Source organism: Orcinus orca, chromosome 10, assembly GCF_937001465.1.
Source record: "Orcinus orca chromosome 10, mOrcOrc1.1, whole genome shotgun sequence".
Taxonomy (NCBI): domain Eukaryota; kingdom Metazoa; phylum Chordata; class Mammalia; order Artiodactyla; family Delphinidae; genus Orcinus; species Orcinus orca.
The window spans coordinates 18,844,711-18,868,657 of NC_064568.1; the positions used below are offsets into that span (position 1 = coordinate 18,844,711).

Consider the following 23,947-nt stretch of genomic DNA (forward strand, 5'->3'; position numbering starts at 1 on the left):
GCCCCCCGCCGGGCCAGCCGCCGCCGCCGCTGCCGCCGCCGCCGCCGCCGCCGCCGCGGAGCCCCCTCCCCTCCGCCGGAGCGCGCCGCGTGGCCGCCGCCGCCAGCCCCGCCGAGGCTTCCCGCGCCGCCCGGGCCGGGCTGGGCTGGGGGCGCCGCCGCAGCAGCTGCGGGGCCGGGAGGCGGCCGGGAGGGAGGCAGGGCCCAGGACGCGAGGTGGCGGCAGGTCGCGTTTGGCCCCAGGTAACGGGGGTCCGGCGGCGGTGCCCGGCGCCCGCCCTGGGGTCACTGAGGTGGCCGTGCGCGGGGGGGGGGAGGTTGCCTGGGATGGCAGAGTCGGGAGGCCTCGGGGCGTGGGGGCGGGGTGTGGGACCGGAGGATCTGGGATGAGCCCTCTGCCCGCAAGCTCATAGTAATTCACAGTCATCGTCGTGATCACAGCCTTGTAACCTCTAGTATTCAGGTCAGCACTGATGTGGGCGGCAGTGTTCTGGGGAGCTTTACGCCCTCAGCGGTCACAGAAATACAAAGTTGGTTCTATGCTTAAACCCGCTTTATATCTGAGGAAGCAGAGGCTTGGAGGTCAAGGGAGTTGAGAGCCGGTAAGTGGTAGAGCTGAGATTCAAATTTCACTCGGTCTGATTTCCACGGCTGGACTCACCAGCGACCCTGAAGCATACCCTGCTCTCTGCCCCATTCGTGGTCCCAGTGAAGGCATACGTCAGGGAAAAGAAATTCAGCATTTTCCCTTGATTTGGAAGGTGAATCCCATGCCACCTTCCTCCCAGGGTGTCAGTCTTCTGGGAAGCCCGAAAGGGCAGCCCCTGTTCTGATCCTCAGCTGCACCAGATTCTCTCCAGGCTTTGCGTAGGCCGTTCCCTCTGCCTGGACCAGCCCCTCAACGGGATCCCCATCCTCTGGGCCACTCTTCTGACCAGTCTAGCTTACTCTGTACCATTGCCCATTCATTTCCTTCTTAGCACTTAATATTTGGTATTATGTATTTTTATTGCTTTTGAAGATCCTGTCGGTTCAGCTGATCTCTAAGCTCCAGGAAGGCAAGCGACTGTGTCTGGTTTTTCCTAACCCTGTATCCCCATGCCTAGGATGGAGAAGCCAGAATTTAAAAATATGTTCTTTCTCAGGTACACTCATGTTTTGCTTTGTTTTATGCAGAATATTATTTATTGGCATGGCAGGCACTGTGATGGGCATTTTTAGGATGACACAAGATCACAGAAAGCCTTGTCAGACTGAGGAGTCTAAACTTTAGTCTATAGGCAGTCAGGAGCCCTTGGAGGTTTTTGAGGAAAGTGCTGTGATTAGAAAACGACTGATGTGCGTCAGGAAGATTATTTTGACAGTAGTGTTTAAGAGGAATGACAGAGCAGAGTCTGGAAGGCTAGTCCAGAGCCTTAGCCTTTAACGTGCCCAGAAATCACTGGGGATCCTGATTCAGTAGGTCTGGATGGGGCTGGAGGTGATGCCTTTCTAGTAATTTCTTAGGTGACACTAATGCCTCTGGTCTACAGACCACACTTGGACTAGCAAGGACCTTGAGGGCATTTGGACATTTTGTAAAAATCTAAGTGATGGCCAATGAGGGCCTGACTTAGGGCCCCTAAGTGGCCAGGGACAAGTGGCTGACCAGGCAAGTCTACAGATATTTGTTGACAGAAAAGAGAACTAGATTTTGGAGAGTGTTTTGGTCAGGAATTGCATTTTGATAATGGTAGCTCAAAAATGTACATGAGTTTCTTTTCTTCATAAAACAAGAAGTCTGGAGGTTAATGGCGTGGAATTATTGGCTGTAAGTCTGAGTCTCTGAAAATCTTTTAGCCCTTTCCTCGTGATCAGTAGGCTGCTGACCCCAGCCATTCCCTCGGCATTCCAGGCAGAAAGAAGGAAAAGAAAAGAAGAGCAAAAGTGTCCTTGCCATCTAAGTGGGCCTCCTCTGAAGAGTTTTCTAGAAGGCCTACATGATAACAGACACATATTCATTGGGTACCACTATCAGCAAAGGATACTGGGGAGTGATTTCTTACTTTGATATTTTAGAGCCAGGCACATAGCCACAGACAGTGAGTTCCAGCCTTGATGTGGACCTTAGCACTTGGGCTGCTTCTACCCAGAGGAAGGGATGCCTTCTTTTAACTCACACAGAGATACCAACTCTGGTTCCTTTATGACACTGTTAAGGGCAGCCTGTGTTCGCTGAGCACTTGCTATGTGCCAGGCAGTGTGCTGAATACTTGACGTGTGTTATCTCGTTTCATCATTCTAAGGGCCTTATGGGGCGGGTACTGTTATAATTTCCATTTTGCAGATGAGGCAGAGAGGTTAATTTGTTCAGGCTTTCACCAAAAGTAAGTGTGAGAGCTGGGATTGCAAGGCAGAAAGTCTGACTCTAGAGCCCACGCTCACAACCACCATACGTATTGCGCCTTCACCATAACTGCAAAAAAAGGTGCTACCTTTGTAAAAACAAAGAACCAAACACTACTGATGTTCACAGAATTAAAGCCGCTTCAAAGAGGGGAGAGATTTTCAAAAGCATCTCATCCAGTGCTTTCATTCTGTGAACTCATACATGGCTGAGTGGGCAGTAGAATCCAGGTCTTCTCACTCCTAGGTCAGTACCCGTACCACTTAGATGAAATCTTCATATTATTTGTTTTAATGATCACTTGACATTTCGCTTAACCTCTTGGAATCTCAGATATTCCCATTTACAAAAGGAGAAATTGGACCAAATGATTTCAGAGGGTCCTTACCTCTGAGGTTCACTTTGTATATGAGAAAATGAAAGGTAAATGGTTATACAATCCCGAATGGGGAGAGATTTATTCTGCATAAAAAGACCCATAAGGAGAGACATTAGTTCCTTATGATTTAGGTTTCTCTAAGGTTTCTACTTCTCTCCATGACTCAGTACGCTTCTCTTTGGGATTTGGTTTAGTCATCTTCTCAGGATCAAATAGCAGAAGCAGCAATAGAAAATATATAAATCACGGCTCTCACAGCAGTTATATGCCTGCTTCTTTCATTGTCACCATTTGTTCAGAAGATTAATACTTAAGGAAAAACTATTAACATTTCATTGCCAGAATCAACTTATTTTCCCTTTATTTTTTCTAGGGAGCTTCACTGAAGAATTTAAAATAGTTTCTTAGGCACCAATTTGAGTGCTAGCATCTCAAAGCATAACAGCTCGGTGGGATTCTTCCCTCTAAGAAAAATTGCTTCCTTTTGCACATAGATAGAAAAGTTGGGGTTTCCACCCCAAATTAGTTCTGTTACTTCTTTGCTGCACATGTAGGTGACGTGAATGGTAATGGAAGTCTGCTGTTTGGAAGACTGGTTGACAGACCTTGACAGATTCAATCAAGGCCATGGTCCCCATCATCACGGGAGACAGTTTGGCTGATGTCTCCTGTCCAGCCTCAGGCTTCTGGCTAGTCATCTGCCAATGGGCATGTTGAGCATCAAGTTAGAGGGGGTTGGTTTGACTTAGTCTCACCCCAACTCTTAGAAAACAAAATCTATGTCCAATGGATGCTGAGTTATCAAAGGATATTACTTAGATTGGCCTCTCCATGGGAGGGAGTCATAACTTCAGGACTGCAAATGGACTTGGAGTTAAATATATCTCAGTTCATATCCGAGTCCCATCAATTACTAACATGTATCCTTAGCCAAGTCCTTTACCTCCTCTGAACCTCTGAGCCTCAAAGGCCTTTTGCGGGGAAGATTCCATTAAATTCGATCCATTTACAAAAAAAGAGTGTAACGCAAGGTGTGCACCCAGGTGGTGTGTAATAAATGGTAAATACATTTTTTGCTCTTACTAGACTATAAATGCCTTGGCTAACCATGGCTTGATTGACTTTTATATTCTCAACCTAGCCTAGGAGGATGCCATACACACACACAGACACACACACGGACACACACACACACACATATATGTGTATATGTCTCAATATTTGTGTGGCAGGTGTGAATGTCAGTCTATAAAATCAAGGGTGCCAGAAATATAACTGCTTCGTAGAAACTTAATTTCTGACTGAGTTGCCATTTTGCATTGATGGTGAAGAAAAACATGTAAATTTGGTGCTTCTGGCGTTTCATCATGGACCTTTGCTTCTTTGGGATGTGCCGTAATTCCAGGCTAGTGCCCAGATGGCCCGGCACACAGTCATTCAGGGTAGTGTGTGCGTGTGTATGGGAGGTCAGTGATGTTTGCTCAGTTGTAGCCATGTTTTTTCTGTCCTTATAAGCCATTGTGGTTTGGTGATTCTTAGCTGTCTCATGCCAGACTTGGGGTGTGAGAATAGGGGCTGAGAATATATATCATATTAGGTGTCTCTCAGCTGTATGTCTGGGAAACCCAGTGCAGATCCCCTCTCTCAGTACCCTCTCGCTCCTCCCTTCTGCCTTCGTCTCTGGGGACTCCCTGTCTACTCCAGCATTGGGGAATACTGTTCTTTCTGTTCTTCTGGATAGTGTAATTGGTCAGTTCTCCTGGGAATCGGTGGTCCCAGAATTTAGGTGTTTGGGAGAACAAAAGTCAGGAAGCTACCTTCCGTAAACCTCTCCTTGGCGAGGAAGCCTGGACCCTGCTATCTGCTTCAGTGTGGGGAAGGAAAGGGAAAAACAGGAAGAAAAATGATCAGGTCATATCTCAAAATATTGTCCTTGCTGTATATGTTTGTTGAATGAATGACTGAATATGTCATTCATGTGTACATGCATGGCATACTGTCACACTTCTAATAAGCAAAATATGGTTTAGTGAAAACTCTTTTAACAGTTTTCTCCATGTGCAAAAAAATGAAGTTGGACCCTTACCTCACAAATATAATGTACAAAAATTAACTCAAAATGTATCCTAGACATAAATGTAAGGGCTAAAACTGTAAAACTTAGAAGAAAACATAGGAGTGAATTTTCATAACTTTAGATTAGGCAATAGTTTCTTAGATATGACACCAAAAGGATGAGCAAAAAATGGAAAAGATAGATAAATTGGATTTTATTAAATTTTTAAAGTTTGCACTTCAAAGAACACCTTCAAGAAAGTGAAAAGACAACCTACAGAATGCGAGAAGGTATTTTCAAGTTATATGTCTGATGAGGGAATTGTGTCTAGAATATATAAAGAATGCCTATGAATCAACAGTAAAAAGCCAAACAGTCCAGTTTAAAATTGGGCAAAGGATTTGAATAGGCATTTCTTCAAAAAGATATACAAATGGCCAATAAATACATGGGAAGATGCTTACCATCGTTAATCATTAGAAAGATGCAAATCAAAACCATAGTGAGATACCACTTCATACCTAGTGGGATGGCTGTTATCAAAAAAATAGGCAATAGCAAGTGTTGACGATGATGTGGAGAAATTAGAACCTCATACAATGCTGGTGTATAAATATAAAATGATGCAGCTGTTTTGGAAAATAGTTAGGAAATTTGTCATAAGTTAAACGTAGAGTTACCTATGACCCAGCAGTGTATACCACTCCTAGGTATATACCCAAGAGAAATAAAAACATGTCCACATAAAATTTAGACACAGATGTTTATAGCAGCATTTCTCATACTAGCCAAGGGGGGAGTAATCCAATTGTCAGTGGATGAGTGGATAAACAAAATGTGAATTCTCCACGTAGTGGAATATTACACACTCATAAAAGGGAATGAAGTACTGACATATGCTGCAACATGGACGAACCTTGAAAACATTATGCTAAGTGGAAGATGTCAAATGCAAAAGACCATGTATTGTACACTTGCATTTCTATAAAATGGCCAGAGTTGGCACATCTGTGGAGACAGAAAGCACATTGGTAGTTGCCAGGGACTTGAGGTAGAGGGGATTGAAGAGTGACTGCAAATGAGTATTGGAGCATTTGTTTTGGGGGTGATGAAGTTGTTCTAAAATTAGGTAGTGATAGTTGCACAACTCTGGATGTCCTAAGCAAGTAACATAATTGTGAAAAAAAACCCCATATTTCATATTAAAGTCAGGTCACCTCTGTAACCTTAGGAAGTATCCTTATCAAAAGAGTGCTGCCGGCCTAGAATGTGACATGGACTCCTCATTGCTTCCTGAGTGAATGTAAGCCTTTAAGGTGTGAACTCTCGGGCCCTTCCCTGGGGTTGGTCACAGAAATCAGTATGTCTTGCCATAAGGTTATGTGCACAAGGGTTGTGTCTTTGGTTTGCTTCCGTATTTACATGCTTTGATGCCGAAATGAACTTGGGAGGAGGGATTAAGAAACTCTTATTCAGTCACTAGCTTTACAGTACAGTGTCTACCCATTGGGAAAGATGTTTTGTTTTTTTAGATCCATTAGTGTGCCAAGGTGTTTTGCATACACTGTCTAGTTGACTTCTACAAAACCCTGTACCCCCATTTTACAGATGAGGAACCTTGAGTCTTATGTTAATTACATAGTCTATAGTGGTAAAGCAAGGTTAAAGTCTGGTCTACCTGGCCTGAAAGCCTGAATTCTTAATAAGTACACATACAGGGCTGCATTGACTAATACATAATTGAGGGGAAAAAAACCTATCAACATCTTATAAATAAATACTAAACTGAAGGTTGTATTACTTGGTACAGAATTGAGAAAAACCATTATGCTATAGGCGGTATTTTAATTGTTTGAAAATGAACACTTCTAACATTTAGAAGAAACAAAAATATACATTTGTCACCACTTAAAATCTCATTTTTGATATTTTGGTAGTATATATTTTTCAAAGAGTTATAGCCATGGCTGCAAGTGAGAAAAAAGCCTTTTATGTGGCCCGTCTCTTTTCTATTATATAATGTTTAATAGCCGCTTCAACTCCCTCTAGGGTTAAATCATGTTGTGATCTTAAATTTTGCTTTCGAAAGGTGGAATGCAACTATCAGGACAAGGGTGCTACTGTGAGTGCCAAAGATGATAGGATCAAACCTGTTGCTTAAACGTCCTCTTCCTGTGTGTGGAATCATGATATAATTAGTAGATATCAGAGCTACTACTTCTATAATCCTCTCCTCCCCCTCCTCTCTTATTTACTCAAAAATCAAATAGTGCATTGATTGTTGTTATTTTCTATTCTAGAGAATTATAGAGACTATAATTTTTAAGATACAGATTTTTGGAGTACATCCTTATCTAATGGTCTAAGCTATGGTACTGAGGCCCATAAGACACACCTTTAGGGATGTACCTACTCTTTCTTGATTTTCTGTTTTACCAGTTATCCAATAACTTTCTTGTAATGAAAAATGAATGTTTAACTCTTTAAAATACCCACCCTCTATACACATTCGCATCCACACACATAAATTCTTCCTCCGCCCGCCCCAAGCTTTGCACTGGGTTTTGATTTAGATGAAGTATAGAATCTTTCACTGGCCAGAATTCTTACCACTGTTAGGGAGAGTATCTGCAAAAATAAAAGGGGCTTACCTCGGAGACAAGGCAGACCGATTTTGATGGTGAAACAAGCCACATAAAAGGTATGACTTTGGCACATTTCTCCTTAGACTTCCGTGTGATTTTAGGAAGGTCTGATTTCAGTGTCACAGACATTATGAGTTAACAGCTGCATTTCTCAGAGCCACCCCCCCCCCCTGCTGCCACCCTTCTGCCACTCTCCTAACAGGCATAGAACTCTAATGAATACAAGTTAGTTAGAGTCAACTTGGCATCAGTGAGCTGTGGAATTGTAAAATTCCATCCTGTGTAGTGTAGTTCACAGCTGAATCATACATGATAACTACATTTTGTGAATTGTACACCTTTTTTGTTTTCCTTAGAGCTAATGATTGTGGTTTTTCCTCCCTGTAAAGTGATGTGTGCCTGTAACCCACTCAATTTTTTTTTTTTTTTTTTTGCGGTAGGCGGGCCTCTCATTGTTGTGGCCTCTCCTGTTGCAGAGCAACAGGCTCCGGATGCGCAGGCTGAGCGGCCATGGCTCACGGGCGCAGCCGCTCCGCGGCATGTGGGATCTTACCGGACCGGGGCACGAACCCGTGTCCCCTGCATCGGCAGGCGGACTCTCAACCACTGCGCCACCAGGGAAGCCCCACTCAAACTTTTTGACAGAATCATATAGTTTCACTCACTACAGCCAAACTCATCATCCAATCAGGTGGTTGTATTTTTGTCCTTGGAGACATCTCTCCTGGAACCTTCATTCTCTTCAATCTGATCTGAACAGCCGTCTGCACGACTGTTGCCCTGGCACTTCCCTTCAACGTCATGTTTGTCTCTTCACTACCTTCCTATGTCAGAGCTCCTGTTTCCTGTAGCCCACATCTTTTTCTTCTTCTTTCCTTCTCTTTCTTTCTTTTTTCATTTCTTTATTTATAAATTTATTTATTTTTTGGCTGTGTTGCATCTTTGTTGCTGTGCGAGGGCTTTCTCCAGTTGCGGCGAGCGGGGGCCACTCTTCATCGCGGCGCGCGGGCCTCTCACTGTCGTGGCCTCTCTTGTTGCGGAGCACAGGCTCCAGACGCGCAGGCTCAGTAGCTGTGGCTCACGGGCCCAGCTGCTCCGTGGCATGTGGGATCCTCCCAGACCAGGGCTTGAACCCGTGTCCCCCGCATTGGCAGGCAGATTCTCAACCACTGCACCACCAGGGAAGCCCTTTTTTCATTTATTTTTATGTGGTGTATATATCTCAGTAAGATTTTACATATCTGAAACCGCACTTTTTTTAACCTTCATACTTGATTGATAGTTTGGCTGGGAATAGAATTCTCCTAGGTTGGAAATAATGGCTAATGATGTTGAGCATCTTCTCATGTGCTTATCTGCCATCTCTGTATCTTCTTTGCCGATAAATCTGTTCAACTTTTTGCCCTTTTTTCATGATACCATTTGTATATATTTTTATTATTGAGTTTTGAAAGTTTTAAGAATATATTCTGGAGTCAAGTTCTTTTTCAGATATATGATTCACAAATATTTTCTCTTGGTCTGTGGCTTCTTTTTTTATTCTTTTAATAGTGTCTTTTGACAAGCACAAGATTTTGATTTTCACCAAGTCCAGTTTATCATTTTGAATTATTTTATGCATCTGATTTTGCTGTCATATCTAAGACATCTTTGCCTAAGTCAGGGTCACAAAGATTTTCTTCTGCGTTTTCTTCTAGAGGTTTTATTTTCTTAAAATTTTATGTTTCATATTAAGCTCAGTCTTATAAATGGTATGAGGTATGGGAGGTATGGATTGAAGTTCTTTTTTTTTTGCATATGGATAGCCAATTGTTCCATCCCTCTCTTGAAAAACTACTATTGTTCACACAATTGCCTTTGCATTTTTGTCAAAAATCAATTGTTCATATATATGTGTGTTTGTTTCTGGACTCGCTATTCTGTTCAGTTTATCTACATCTATCTTGAGGGCAATACTACACTGTATTGATTAATGTGGCTTTTCAATAAGCTTTTAAAATCAGGGAGTGTTATTTCTCCAAATTTGTTCTTCTTTTTCAGAATGTTTTGTCTATTCTGAGTTATTAACATTTATATATAGATCTTAGAATCAGTTTGTCAAATTCTACAAAAAAGCCTGTTGGGATTTTAATTGGGATTGTGTATAGATCAATTTGGGGAGAATTGAAATCTTAACAATACTCCATCTTCCTATATGTGATCAAGGTATATTTCTCCATTTATTTAGGTCTTTAATTTCTTTCAGCAATATTTTGTAGTTATCAGTGTACAGTTTTTACACATCTTTCATCACATTTATCCATAAGTATTTCATATTTTTGATACTATTATAAATGGTATTTTTAAAAACTTCCATTTCTCATTCTTCAATCCTAGTATATAAACATATTATTGAGTTTCGTATTGATCTTGTATCCTGAGATTTTATTAAACTCACTTATTAATTCTAGTAGCTTTTTGGGGTAAATTCCATGAGGTTTTGTACATAGATGATTGTGTTGTCTGTGAATAAGGACAGTTTTACTTTTTCTTTTCCAATGCTTTTTACTTCTTTTTCTTGCCTTATTGCACTGGCAATAAGTACAATGTTAAATAGAAGTGATGAGAATGGACCTCATTTGTCTCTTCCCCCATATTAGAGGAAAAGCATTCAGTTTTTCACCATTAAGCATGATATTAGCTGTGGGTTTTTGTAGATACCTGTAGATGAGGAAGTTCCCTTCTATCTGTACTTCCCTGAGAGTTTTTTTTTTTTTAATCAGGAATGAATGTTGGATTGGCAAATGCTTTTTCTGCATCTTTTGAGATGATTTACTATTTCAGTTTGTTAAATGACAAATTCTATTAATTGACTCCCAAGTGTTAAACCAATGTGCATTCCTGTGAGAACCTCTAGTTAGTCATGATGTATTATCCTTTTTATGTTTTCTTATATTCTACTTGCTAAGATTTTGTTTGAGATTTTTGCATCTATATTCATGAAGGTTATTGGTTTCTAATTTTCTCCTCTTGTACTGGTTTGTCTATTTTTTGCTTCAGAGTGGGGCTGGCCTAATAGAATGAGTTGGAAAGTATTCTCTCCTTTCCAGTTTTTGTGTGTGTGTGTGTGTGTGTGTAGTTTGTGTAGAAGAAGAATTTATGTAGTTGGTATTATTTTTTCCTTAAATATTTGGTAGAATTCACGAGTGAAGCCATTTGAGCCTTGAATTTCCTCTGTGGGAAGGTATTTAACTACGTATTACATTTCTTTTATAGATATATGGCTATTCAAGTTAGTATCTATTTCTTGAGTAAACTTTGGTAGTTTGTGTCTTTCAAGGAATTTTTCCATCTCCAATGTTAATTCATTTTCAGAGACTTATCAATCAGCCCTTTGTTTTCTTTAGAATTCCCTTGCTATCTGTAGAGTCTGCTTGATATCATCTATCTCATTCCTGATTTTGGTAGTTTGTTTCTTCTCAATTTTTTCCTGAACAGTCTGACTAGAGGTTTGTCAGTTTTTTTTAATCTCAAAGAACTATATTTTGGTTTCATTCATTTTCTCTGTTGTTTTTCTGTTTTCCACTTTATTGGTTTCTACTCTGATCTTTATTATTTCCTTTCTTTTACTTAATTTGAGTCCAGTTTTCTCTTTCCAGTTTCTTAACATGAAGCTGAGTTCATTGATTTGAGACCACTATTCTAAGTATTCTTATTATAAAATTTTCCCTCAGTACTATTTTAGCAGCCTCCCACAAATTTGATGTATGTGTTTTCATACTTATTCATTTGAAAATACTTTCTAATTTCCCTTTTGATTGCTTTTTTGAACCATGGGTTATATAGACATGTGTTATTAACCTATATATATTTGGAGATTCCCAGGGATATTGCTGTTATTAATTTTTAATTTAATTCCATTGTATCAGAGAACATACGCATGTGACTTGAATTCTATTAAATTTATTGTGATTTGTTTTATGGCCCAGAATATGGTCTGTCTTACTTAAATGCTCCTTGTGTACTTGAAAAGAATGTGTATTGTGTGGTTGTTAAATAGAATGTTCTATAAATGTCCGACCAAGTCAGTCGATAATGTTGTTGAAATATTTTATACTCTTAGTGATTTTCCGTCTACTTGTTCTATCAGTTATTGAGAGAGGGGTGTTGAAATCTCAGACTATAATTATGGATTTTCATATTTCTCTTAGCACTTCTAATGGTTTTTTCTTCATGTATTTTGGAGTTCTGTTATTGTCAGGAGCAACATGTTTAGAATTGCTGTGTCCTCTTGATGAAGTAACTCCTTTATATTATTAATTGACCTGGTAATATTCTTTGCTCTGAAATTTAATTAGTGTGATAATAATATAGCCACTCCAGTTTTCTTTTGATTAGAAGTGGCACAGTATATCTTTTATCTACTCTTATTTTTTTATTTAAAAAATTATTTCATGGTAGGATATGCTCATAAAATCAAGCTAAGGATCAATGTAATGTCTAATTTTGCTTAACAGGCTATGCCTGGGATTTCAGGATGTCTGCTTGTATGTGTGTGTTTGTGTGTGTACATGGGTGTGTGGTTTCGAATGAATTCTTGAAGTTCTTTTATTTTCTTAACAGTTTTTCTCATATAGTCTTGGTTCATGGGAGGTGCTCAGTAAATATTTGTTAAATTGAAAGTTTAACAAAAATAGACTTTCTATCCTTTTTACTTTTAACCTTCTTCTGTCCTGTTGCCTTTCTGCTCTTTTTGTTGTTGTTGTTAAGTTTTGTTTTATGTCCAGGATGTAATCTATATTAGTGAACATTCTAGAGCATTTGAAAAAAATGCGTATTCTGCTAAAGTGCGGTATATCTCAGTGAGGTATTGTTGACTGATTTTGTTGTTCATTTCTTCTTTACCCGTGCTGATGTTCTGTCTCATAGTTCTATCAGTTGCTGAGAGTGGAGTGTTTAAGTCTTCAACTATAATTGTGGATTGCCTTTCTCCTGTCTGCTCTTTCAGGGTCTGCTTTGTGTATTTTGAGGCTCTTTTGTTTGGTGCACATGTATTTGGAGTCATTATGTCTTCCTGGTGGGTTGATCCTTTCATCCTTAGGTAACGTCGTTTGTCTCTAGTAAACTTTGCTCTGAAATCTATTTTATCTGATATTAGGAGAGCCGCTCTTACTTCTTTGTTTTAGATTCATATTTACATGGTATATCTTTTTCCATCCTTCTCCTTTCCATTTAACCATGTTGTATTTGAAGTGAGTTTTTTGTATATAGGATATTGTAGGATCACGGGGCTTTTGCTCGTGTCATTGTTTGTTTGTTGGATCCACTCTGCCTGGTGAAGGTAGAAGCCTAAGCTCCCCTCCTGGCCTTGCTGGCTTGGGTAGAGGTAGGGTCACAGTCTTTCCCATGGTGTTTGGTTGGTGTAGAGTAGTTCTTGTCTAAAAGTTTTTATCTTGCTTGGCTACTCCTTTCCATGTCCTTTGGTTAGGGAGAAAGGCTTTTGTTGGGGCTTTTCTTGTCTGTACCCATTGTCATTTCCAGGTTGTCAGCCTTTCCAGCTCCAAATCTGGGATATACGTGGCCAAAAAAAAAAAGAAGAAGAAAAAAAATCCCAAGGAACTCACCATCATGTCATTCCTTGGGTCCCAAGGTCCCTAGCTGGTGTGCCACCCTCTTTAAACCTTCTGTTTGTTTCATATATAATGTTTAGGAGTTTTCACTGTACTCTGTGAGAAAAACTGAGGAAAGCATTTCTACTCCATCTTGCTGGAAGCATATTTCTCCTCCATTGTCTCTGAAAAGATGTGTTACTGGACACAGAATTCTAAGATGACATTTTTTAAATTTCAGCACTTTGAAGAGATTGCTCCACTATCCTCTTGCTTGTATTATTTCCCATGAAAACTCTTCTCTAATCCTTATTTTTGTTTCTCTGTTCATAGCGTATCTTTTTCCTGGTATCGAACAATTGGATTATGCTCTGCTTTGGTGTGATTTTCTTCATGTTTTTGGTGTTTGGAGTTCATTGAGATTCTTGGATCTGTTGGTTTATATCTCTTAAACAGTCCCTCTCTGGAAGCAGATGGTTCGACCAAATTTACAGCCAGTGCTAAAACAGCTGTTAGTTTGTAGTTGAACTCTGATGTTTACTAGTCCTGTATTGTTTATTTAATAAGCATCTATAGTCTTTGTACACTTTTTCCACAGTGTTCTGTTTTTAGCATTTGGGAGCATAATTCGAATCCTTCCCTAAGTCAAAGGCCAAGCTCATTTTTCATATGACAGAGAGACGTCTTCAGGGAGGTGAAACTTGTCCTCAAGAGAAGAGTTTGTACATGTTAGGAGCACAGGCTTGGAACCAGACTGACTTGGGTTTCAACTCTGTACGTCTTGCTGTGTAATTGTGGGAATGTTCTTTAACCATTTTGAGCCTCCAGTGTGTAAAACGGGGATGATAATTGTATCTACCTCATAGGGTTGATATGTGGAATAGCTGAGATAAGTAAATGTGGAACATAGTTAAGCAGTCGTGAAATTGTAGCTATTATTGCTGTTGGTATTTTTTTTAAAGTAGTCTGTATTTTTTAGTGCAGCTTTAGGTTGACAGTAAAATTGAGCAGAAGGTACAGAGACTTCCGTTACTCCTATTACCCCTACATATGCACTTCCTCCCCTACTGTCAAAATCCCACCCAGAGAGGTCCATTTGTTACAATCCATGAACCTACATTGACACATCATTGTCATCCAAAGTCTGTCGTTTACATTAGGATTCAGTCTTGGTGCTGTACATTCACTGGGTTTGGGCAAATGTATAATGACATGTATCTGCGATTAGAGTACCGTACAGAGTAGTTTCACTGCCCTAAAATTCCTCTTTTCTTTGTCTATTCCTCCCTCCCTCCCCGCTAACTCCTGGCAAATACTGATCCTTTTATCGTCTCCATGTTTTTCCGTTTTCCAGAGTGTCATATAGTCGGAATCATATAGTACATAGCCTTTTCAGATTGACTTCTGTCACTTAGTAATATGCACTTAAGCTTCCTCATGTCTTTTCATGGCTTGATAGTTCATTTCTTTTTATCCTTGAATAATATCCAGTTAATCGTTGTACCATAGTTTATTTATCCATTCACCTGCTGAAGGACATCTTGGGTGCTTCCAGGTTTTGGCAATTATGAATCAAGTTGCTACAAACATTTATCTGCAGATTTTTGTGTGAACATATTTTCAACTACAGTACTTTGGCTAAATATCAAATAATACGATGGCTGGATCGTATGGTAAGAGTATGTTTAGGTTTGTAAGAAATCGCCACTGTCTTCCAAAATGGCTGTACCATTTGCATTACCACCAGCCATGAAAGAGAGTTCCTGTTGCTCCAAGTCTTCATCAGCATTTGGTGTTGTCAGTGTTTTGGATTTTGGCCATTCTAATCAGTGTGTACTCACATCTTGTTGTTTTGATTCGTAATTCCCTAATGACACGTGATGTTGAGCATATTTTCATATGCTCATTTGCCATCTGTATATCTTCTTTGGTAAGTTGTCTGTTCAGGTCTTTGCCCATTTTTAAATCAGGTTGTTCATTTTCTTATTGTTGAGTTTTAAGAGTTCTTTGTATATTTTGGAACTGTTGGCATTTTAATTTGAATGATCATTGTCTTAAGTGCTTGGACAAAGGCTTTGTTGAGACCTCAGCATTGCAGGCTGTAAAACCTGAAAAATCTTTTTTTTCATTTTTTGGAAGGAGGTAGAGAAATTATCTTCACCTGAAAAATATTACAGGATGTTCCCAAAGGAACATCTTGATCAAAAAGAATTTCCAGCTACCTCTTAGATGTATTGTGACTTCATGGGCCTTCCATGCTGTGAATCTTTCCCCACAAAATTAGCTTGTACCATGTGTTTCTTGATGATTGCTTTAGTAAGTAGTGGGAAATGACTGCTCATCACAGCCTTGCCTTTCTTCTGTGTCTTTCTTACATGCATGTCAGTTAACAAGGGCCTGTGCTGTAATCAGCAGCAGTGACAGTACACCTGTTAACAAATCACCCCAACTTCCAGAGAACTGGCCTAGATCATTCTGTAAAACATAGTCACTAATGCTATAGAAGAAAAATATGTCCTATTGTTAATGAAGGTGGTATTATATTGTCTGATTTCCATCCTTCACCCCTTCACTGTGCGTCAGTAGATTTATATCATGGGATTCATTTTCATTTTATGCCTTTTATTTACGCCCCAGTTCTTTTGCAAGCAGTTTTAATTCTCCCTTTTATGAGAGTGAGGCTCTGTGTCTTTGTAGTTCTATATAAAATAAAGGGAGTGATTGTTTTTAAGGCAGATTTGAAAGAAATATAATGGATTTCAGCTACAACAATTTCTCCCCATTTAGAGGAGATGAACACCTAGTTAGATGAAGAACGTCATTCCTAGTATAATTTGAATACATCCTGTTTCCATGACAACTTGTACTTACCAGCTTGCCTGCAAGAGAAGTGTTTACACTGGGGTTCCATTTCTTTTAATTTCAATAATTTCATTCCAGTTTGGGGCTATTTTTTTTTTTTTTTTTGACATGGGCTGCTTCTGAGGGAAAGAAACCTAAAGACCATTTTGGAGGTAACTTCACCTTCAGAATAAAAGGAGGGGATGCACAGGGCAAATGTTAATGAGCATGGGAAATGAAGATATTTTTGCAGGTCATACTCATTTTCTCCTATCTTCCAGTTAAATTAAATCAACAGAGATGATGCAACAACTTATTAAGATGCTATTTGATTGGACAGAGAATGATTCAGTTATTCATTTCCATCTGGACATTATACTCATTAGGCTTGTTTCCTTACTGCTAATATATGTCTTGCCTTTATGGATGGTTTGTGCCCTCTTACTGCTAAATTTCGATTCTTGCAAAGAGTATGGTCTTATTAATGGTTTTCCCTCAGAATGAAAGATAGGAGATTATTTGCATCATTGACTATGCTTTTGCAACATATGAAAGAAATGATACTGTATTTTATTGACAAGATTATGTTTCATACAATATAAAAGATGACCCTTGGGTATTTAGGAATGATAGAGAATCAACTCAAAGTTAGGATAATTCAGAGTTTAGTTCTGAGGGATCTAGAAGGTTTTGAAAGGACAAAAATGATTCTTAATTATCTCCAAGATCATTGTCAACATAGTAAATATTTATGACACATGCAAGGTGATCTGTGGGCTACCATGTTGCTCATAACTCCCACTAGGGACCACATTTTCTAACACACTTTGTGTAAGTAATATGTGCCTATCCTTCACTTCCCAGAAAAAGACACCATCTTACCATAAAAACCAACTGTTAAAGAAACTGTTAAAGAAATACCATAACGTGCAAATTAACATTATCTACAGAATATGTAACAAATGAAAATCAACAGGAAAGAAGTAAAAAACTGACAATATCTTTCTTTATTGGGAGCATGCAGTTCCTGCTGATGGTAAGAGATTGACTGTGTAAGCTTTCATTGGCCCAAAATGCTGTTTGAAAGCATCTTCTTGATTCCTAATGTAGCACTTTGCACACGGTAGTTATTGTTCTAAGAATTTTATGCGATTACAGGTTTTGGGGTTTTTTTTAGGAAACAAATAATGTGGTTTCATTTCAAAAATTGCTTATTTTCCTTTTCTAATCGCCCATCAGTTGATAATAGCTTCTCAAATTTTAGACTACTCAGCTCTTAAGAAGTACATGACTTATAAAACATTTCATGAATGTTTTAATCACACAGGGATTCATCATCCCAATATTTATTGAGTATACGCTACACGAGCCATCTGTTCTGTGGAGACCACAAAGGTAGGCTTCCCACCCTCAAGGAACTTAGGCTAATATGGAAAATAAGGTACAGGTGGTCATTGCGTAACATGGCTCATCACTTCCTAATAGTTTGCTGAGGAAGTTGATATTTTCTATATCAGGATTTCTTAAGCCATAGAATGATGTGATTATTTAAGTTTAAACATAAAGCTATAGAAAGCACGATGCCCTTCCTCAGAATACTGGCTTGCAGAATGCTCCCCTTAGCGATATCTGAGCCATAATTGACAGCTCAAAACGAAATCTTATCCGTAAAGCAGTGAGCTTCTTAGCCGTGAAGAAGTGACCAGCTGGTTGCTGGTCACTCTACCAGCAATACACTCCCACTATGCCAGCAATTTTCAGCCGCTCTGGGGACTGGAGGCCTCCATGATGGACGTGGCAAGCCACGTGCAACAGCGCGTGCTCCGTGGACGTGCCCCTAGCAAGACCAACCGCCCCGGTTTGCCGAGGACCAAGGCGGGGTTTTCCAGGACTTTCCGTGCCCCAGTCCCAGGCAAACCAGGACAGTCGGTTGCTCTACACATTCTTCTCTAACTCTCCAGAGTGCAAAGGAGAACACCTGTGTTCAAACAAGCACAGGAAGTGTGCGGCTCTCCCTGCCAGGAACGGGCATCAGGAAACAGTGCCCAGCACTCGCGGGGCACTTTAAGGGCTCACGCAGAGCCTCGCCTCCAGGCAGCACGGCGAGGCAGGGACTAGCGGGGCACTCACTGTTCAAGTGAGAAAAAAGGAGATGCAGAGAGCTTGACTCAGTTTTCCAAAATCACCCAGCTGTTAAGTGTGGGCAGCTCACCTTGCCTCTCTACTGTGCATCTTTTCCTCTCCTTTAAAAACTTCCAAAGACCATGTGGAAGCCTGCTGGCCTTCCTCTTCAGGTCCCGTTTCTCATCTGAGTCATCCTCACCTCTCTGGCTGATTGATGGGCCTGGGGGAGCATTAATAACTAGTCTTCGATAAGGAGTCAGTGGTTTGCAGAGTATATTTATTGCAGGGAGGGGAGGGCACATAGTGGACACAAACCTTGGTAACAAATTAAATGCCCAACAGTAGGAGTTGCTTTTTAGGAAAACTAATGTGCTATCCCCAGAGAGGATACACTGACCGGGGAGAAAGTCTAGAAACTGGGAGATGAATGCACAGACTGTTCCTTTCAAGCAGTAGCTGTTGTATACCCAGTTCATTTACTGAACAGCTCCTGGCGATGTGTCATATATATGGCCGGCCATGGGCACACAGCAGAGCAGAACAGGGGCCTGGCCCTCTGGGACCGGCTGTTCTGGTGTGGGATGCGCTAGGTCAGTGCGGCTGGGACACATGCTGGGAAGGAAAGGATCAGGGGTGGAGGCGACTTGCTGTAGAGGGGGAGGCTGGGGAAGAGGCTGCCTGGGAGGCCTGCATGGGAGAAGGGACAGCTGTGCAGAACGGAGGGGCTGGAGGTTCAGGAGAGGAACCAACAGGGGCCGATGCCTCAACGCTGCCACGGACTTGGAAAGGCAGGAAGGATCCAGAAGGTGGTGAGCCCTGGTGCCCACCGGAAGGAGTCTGAGCTTTCTCCCAAGAGCTGTAAGAAGCCAGTGGAAAACTTCAGACATGCTCAAACGGGCGTTTGGGGACAATTGCTCAGGCTGCTGTCCCACAGCGGGTGGGAGGGAGGCTGGTGCCGGAAGCAGGGAGACTAATGTGCTTGGCTGGACCTCAGCAGGTGAGGCCCGGGGGCGGGTGCCACCCCTGGGAATAAAGAGGAAGAGCAGTGCAAGGGCGGGAAGACAGGACAAGGACTCTGGGGCTGATGGGTGGGCAGGGAGGTGGAAGGTGGGACAACCAAACCTCAGTGCCACAATTTCCAAGCCCAGTGACTGGGAGGACCGCCGTCTCCTCATCACAAGGGCTTTAATAAGTGCTCTTTCCCTCAGCCCTCTCTCTTCCACTTGCAACCCTGAACCAGACCTTCAGGGGTCTTTTAGATTCTGTAACATTGCTTGAGCTTTTTCGATGTACAGCTTGCAGGGTGCCTTAGACATGTTTTCTCATGCATGCCTCAAAGCAGCAACAAGAGGGAGCTCTTGTTATTACCTCTTTGTTCCACAGGAGAAATCTGGAGCTCAGCAAGGTGAATAAAACTTCCCCGGGTCACACAGCTTACCTGGGGCAAGGTCTTGGTGAAGGCAGGATTCAGTCTCACTAAAGCAATCACTCTCACACCACACTACAGTCTCCCCTTACACCCCCAGTGTCCCAGAGGCGTTTCTAGTCTCCCCCACTCCTCCTAGCCTTGCCTTGGGATGGACCAACCGCAGCCCTTGCCTTTGCTGGAAGTGTCTGTCAGGGTCTGTGCCCCTGGCCTGTGCCTCCAGGCCCAGTATCTGGGGAGACAGGTCTGCCATCTAGTGGCCACTGCCTTCCTTTTTCCTCTGAGCTTTTAAAAGAAAGGAAAACGTCGGGAGTTTCCACATACAAGACAGGCCTGCATATTTATAGCATCACACCCTGTAAACAGGAAACTTTTCAGTCTTAGAGAAGGAGCCCAGTAACATAAACATAGCATATTGCCAATGAGTTTCTCCACCCATTCAACAAGCAAATAGATATATGTGTTGTGTGTGTGTGTATATCAAATATTCATTCCACTGCAAAGTGTGCTTCCTGAAATAGGGATTTCTTTTGTCTGTGTTGCTCGCTAATGAATCTCAAGACCCTAGAACAGTGGCATTTACATAGCAGACATGCCTCAAATATTTACTGAAAGTGGAATAAATGACTGCTTAATATTTACTGCATCTTTATTGTATACCAGGCGCTTGATGTGTACGTTTTCTCATTTAATCCTAATGGCATCTCGAGAGGTAGGGACTATCAGGATACCCATTTCTTAGATGTGGAGACAGAGGTGCAGAGGGATAAGCAGCTTTCCAGGTTTGGGGAGAACTGGCTTTTGACTCGATGTTCTGGCTTTAGAGACCCTGTGTTTCATACTGTGCGGAGTGCCCCTTGTGTGCCAGGCCTCGTGTGCAGAATTGCCACCGTTTAGACGAGCGTTAGAAATACCTCCTGGGGACCACTTGCCATTCCCCTGCCACGTTTTGTCTTTACTGAGTGAAGCTTCCCTTTCCACAGTGCTGTGACAGCAGTAAACGGAGTGAATTCAGGAAAGGCTGGCTGTCCAACGGGTCCCTGTCACTAGCTAGCTCTGTGGCTGTGTCACCTTGTACAGTGGCCCTGAACCCCAGTCAAAGGAGGAGACTGAGTTCGGATCCCTGCCTTCCCTTCCAGCTCCAACATTCAACTGTTCCTGTGACTCCCAGGGAGCCGGATGTGAGTGGAAGACAGAGGACCACTTGTTACTAGGCAACCAGTACCCACCTCACCCATGTTGCCATGGTGATGATGAAAGTCTGGCCGATGGGATTACCAGCTCCTGTTAATTGCATATGAAAGCTGAAGGTCTCTGTCTCTTTCTTGCTTGCTCTCTCCATCTTACTTTCTTGTTCTAGGAACTGTGGAGAGATCTCCTCTCCTCCATCTGCAATGTCCCTGAGGCAGCCATAGTGCAATGGAAAGCAACTAGAAATGGAGACTGGCTGTGCCTCTGAGTAGCTGTGTGACCTTGGGCAGGTTACTCGGCTTCTCTGGGCCTCTATTTACCCATTTGGAAAATGAAGGTGTTGGAGTAGTGGTCCCTGTCTAAGGCTCTTTCCGGCTCTCAAATCCTTTTTGATGCCTAGGGAGCATGTCAGGGGAGCAGACCACACTGTTACTAGGCAACCAGCAGGCACCCTGCCCAAGTTGCCTTGGTGACTGGATGCTGGAAGGGAGAGGAGTAGCTGCTGCAGCTCACTGCTTAATTATTTATGAGTGCCTCAAGTCTTTTTTGTTGCTTTCATTGCTAGGGGCTGTGGGGTCACCTTCTCTTCCTCCCTCCTGCCGCCCCAAGCTGTCTGAGTTGCGTGTTACGCAGTGGGAGAGCACATTGGCCTGGATCTCAAGCTACCCACGTTCTAGTCCTGCCTGTGTTATTTCCTAGAGCTGTGGCCTCGGGTAAGTCACCTCACCTCTCTGGGCCTCAGTTTCTCCATTTGTAATATGATGGGTGTGCGTAGGTAATCTCCAAGTTCCCTTTCTACCCTGAAATTATTGGAATTCCTGCTGCCCAGTTGCAAAGTGGGAAAGATGAGGGGAATTTTCCTCATTTATTATCTTCTAAGGGTGATTCTGAAGAGTGATAACAAGAGTTAAGTCTCTTACACATTTCAGACAGGAAGGGAACGAAAGTAATGCCCATTGTTCCCTCCTTGCTTCTCACCTTAGTCATGTTGCCTGACTTCTTTTATTAATCTTAAGGTGATTTAAACTTTATATTTTTTGTATATCACCTGCTTCCAAAATAGATTTGAGGGGTTCACGGTATAAGATGCACACGTGCACCTGGATCATTAACATAAAATAGGAATATATTAACATAAAAATAGTGATGCTTTTTTATTGGTTAATATTGATGATGTGATGGAACAGCAGATGTAATTTCGAGCATCCTGGAAGCCAAAGCAAAAAGAGAGGGAGGTACATAATTGATATTCAATGAAGACAAATTGCCTGACTGTTCCTAGTTCTAAATTCTGAAAGTAATTTATCATGTGGTGCGTACTGTCTTTTAGAAACTGCAGATAAAACTTTTAAAATATTCCTTTCTTGCTGAGTATTGTCACAGAACATAAGGGAGAAGCTAAACTTGACAGTTTGACTAGTTCTAATCAATAGAAAGCAAAAACTCTCTTTCTACCAATGCCTTAGAATTTTATATAAAGATTAAAGATGTCACTAAGTAAATATAAAATTTCAGAGTCAGCCATTATTTATAAATCAATTATATATAAATGCATGTAACCATTTGCATGGTAATTTAGCAATGTAATTTAGCAATTTTAGACACAGGCAAAAATTCTTCTCCAAACTTATTCTGAAATAAACTTGTGCAGTTGAGGAAAGACATTAAATATAAAAATGCTTATGGTAGCATTATTTATCAAAGAGAATGACTGCAAACCAACTAAATCTTGAGGGCTAGTGAATTAAATTACATTACTTCTTTAGAATGGATTACTTTGCAGTCCTTAAAAAGAAGTAGATTTATATGTTTTGATATGAAAGTCTTCAAATGTATAATGTCAGTTAAGATAAGGAGGTGCGGCAGTGGTATAAAATGCTTCTATTTCTTTATAAAAGATATAGGTAGTAGGTATACAATTTATATTTGTAGATATATGCCTTTACAGGCATACTTGCATTTTTCCGGAAGGAAACTGTTAACAGTGGTTTCCTCTGGGCAAGAAGACTGATAGCCTTGGGAGGGAAGGAGACTTACTATTCATTTTCTTATTTTTACTATGTGGACCTGTTAGTTTTCCAGCTAGAGAGGCAGTAGAGACTGGCAGTTACAAGCCTAGACTCTGGAGCCTGAATACGTATGTTCCAATCCTGGCTCTCTCACTAACTGGGTGACCTTGGGGTTAATTTAACTTCTCCACTTCTCATCTATTAAATGTGCTAATAATAGTATCTTCCTCATTGGATTTTGTGAGGATTAAATGAGTTAATAAGGATAAAGTGCTCAGAATAGCTTAAACACTGCCATATATGCATTTCCTGGAAAAAAATAAAAGGAGAAATTAACCAACCCCAAAAATGCATCTAACCGAAAGCGCCCCTTGTATCTCAGAGGTGGAAGGGCTTTTAAACATGTCACTGCTTGCAGCATCATACATCGTATAAAAATTATGTTCGAAGCAGGGATAGCAAAGCAGCGGTTTTGTTTTCATTGTGGTCATTTTAGCAGAACTTGAATACCTTTTAGGGAAGGCACCTACCCTGGGACTCATAACAGGTGTTTACAATGCCTGTGAAACCCCCGAACCCATCTAGTTTTGTAGCTCCTCTTCTAGTCCATCCCAGAGTTGCTCAGGTTAAGAGCGGAATGTATGCTAGGCCACGGAGAAAATCTTTGAGGAGACAGAACTCTACATCCACAGCTGGTAAAGGCCAGAGAGGCACTATCCAGAAATTCAAGCTTAAGGAGGGTGTCCATGTCCACGCCAGTTATGACATGTGTGTTCACATGCCCTCATGCGTCTCCTTTTCTTTTGAAAGAGAGAATGATAGACACATGCCAAGGGGCGGTGCTAGGAGGCTCAGGAATCTTAATGGCCATAGGGGCTTCCTCCGTATTCAGAGGTGCAGAAAGCGGAGGGCTGGGTTCCTGATGCTCAGTTTCCTCCTCCTTCCTTGTGGGTGCTTTGGGGCAAGTGTGGAGACTTTGGGCTGATTTTGGGCACCCTCATTTAAAGTTGGTCACACTCTGGGCACCTGGTGGCCACTTCAAATCAGCTGAGTTAGGAAACATGCAAAACTGACCTGTAACAACTTCATCCCCCGGTCAGTGGTCCTGGTTCTGTCTATCTGACCCTTTCTTTCTGCACTCTTGGGCACTCCAGTCTCTATTCATTTGGCCAGCGGTTCCCCGGGCATCTGTCTCTCACATCCAACTGTGCTTCCATCTGCCCTTCCATCCCTCCACCCCTCCTCCTACCATCTGCCAGCTTTCCCACCCATCCTTCAGACTGCTGGTATGTTTGTCCACCCC

General features: G+C 41.5%; 1 long non-coding RNA gene across 2 annotated transcripts; it reads left to right on the forward strand.

The window, feature by feature from the left end:
• Positions 1–9,862: 9,862 nt before the first annotated feature.
• LOC125965594 (uncharacterized) lies at positions 9,863–21,289 on the forward strand. Of its 2 annotated transcripts, XR_007479666.1 has the most exons (4): positions 9,863–16,930; positions 17,222–17,289; positions 20,584–20,625; positions 21,201–21,289. It is a non-coding gene; the product is annotated as an uncharacterized LOC125965594 (long non-coding RNA). The 2 variants fall into 2 exon arrangements; XR_007479665.1 differs by lacking the exon at positions 21,201–21,289 and having other exon boundaries at positions 20,584–20,707.
• Positions 21,290–23,947: the final 2,658 nt, after the last annotated feature.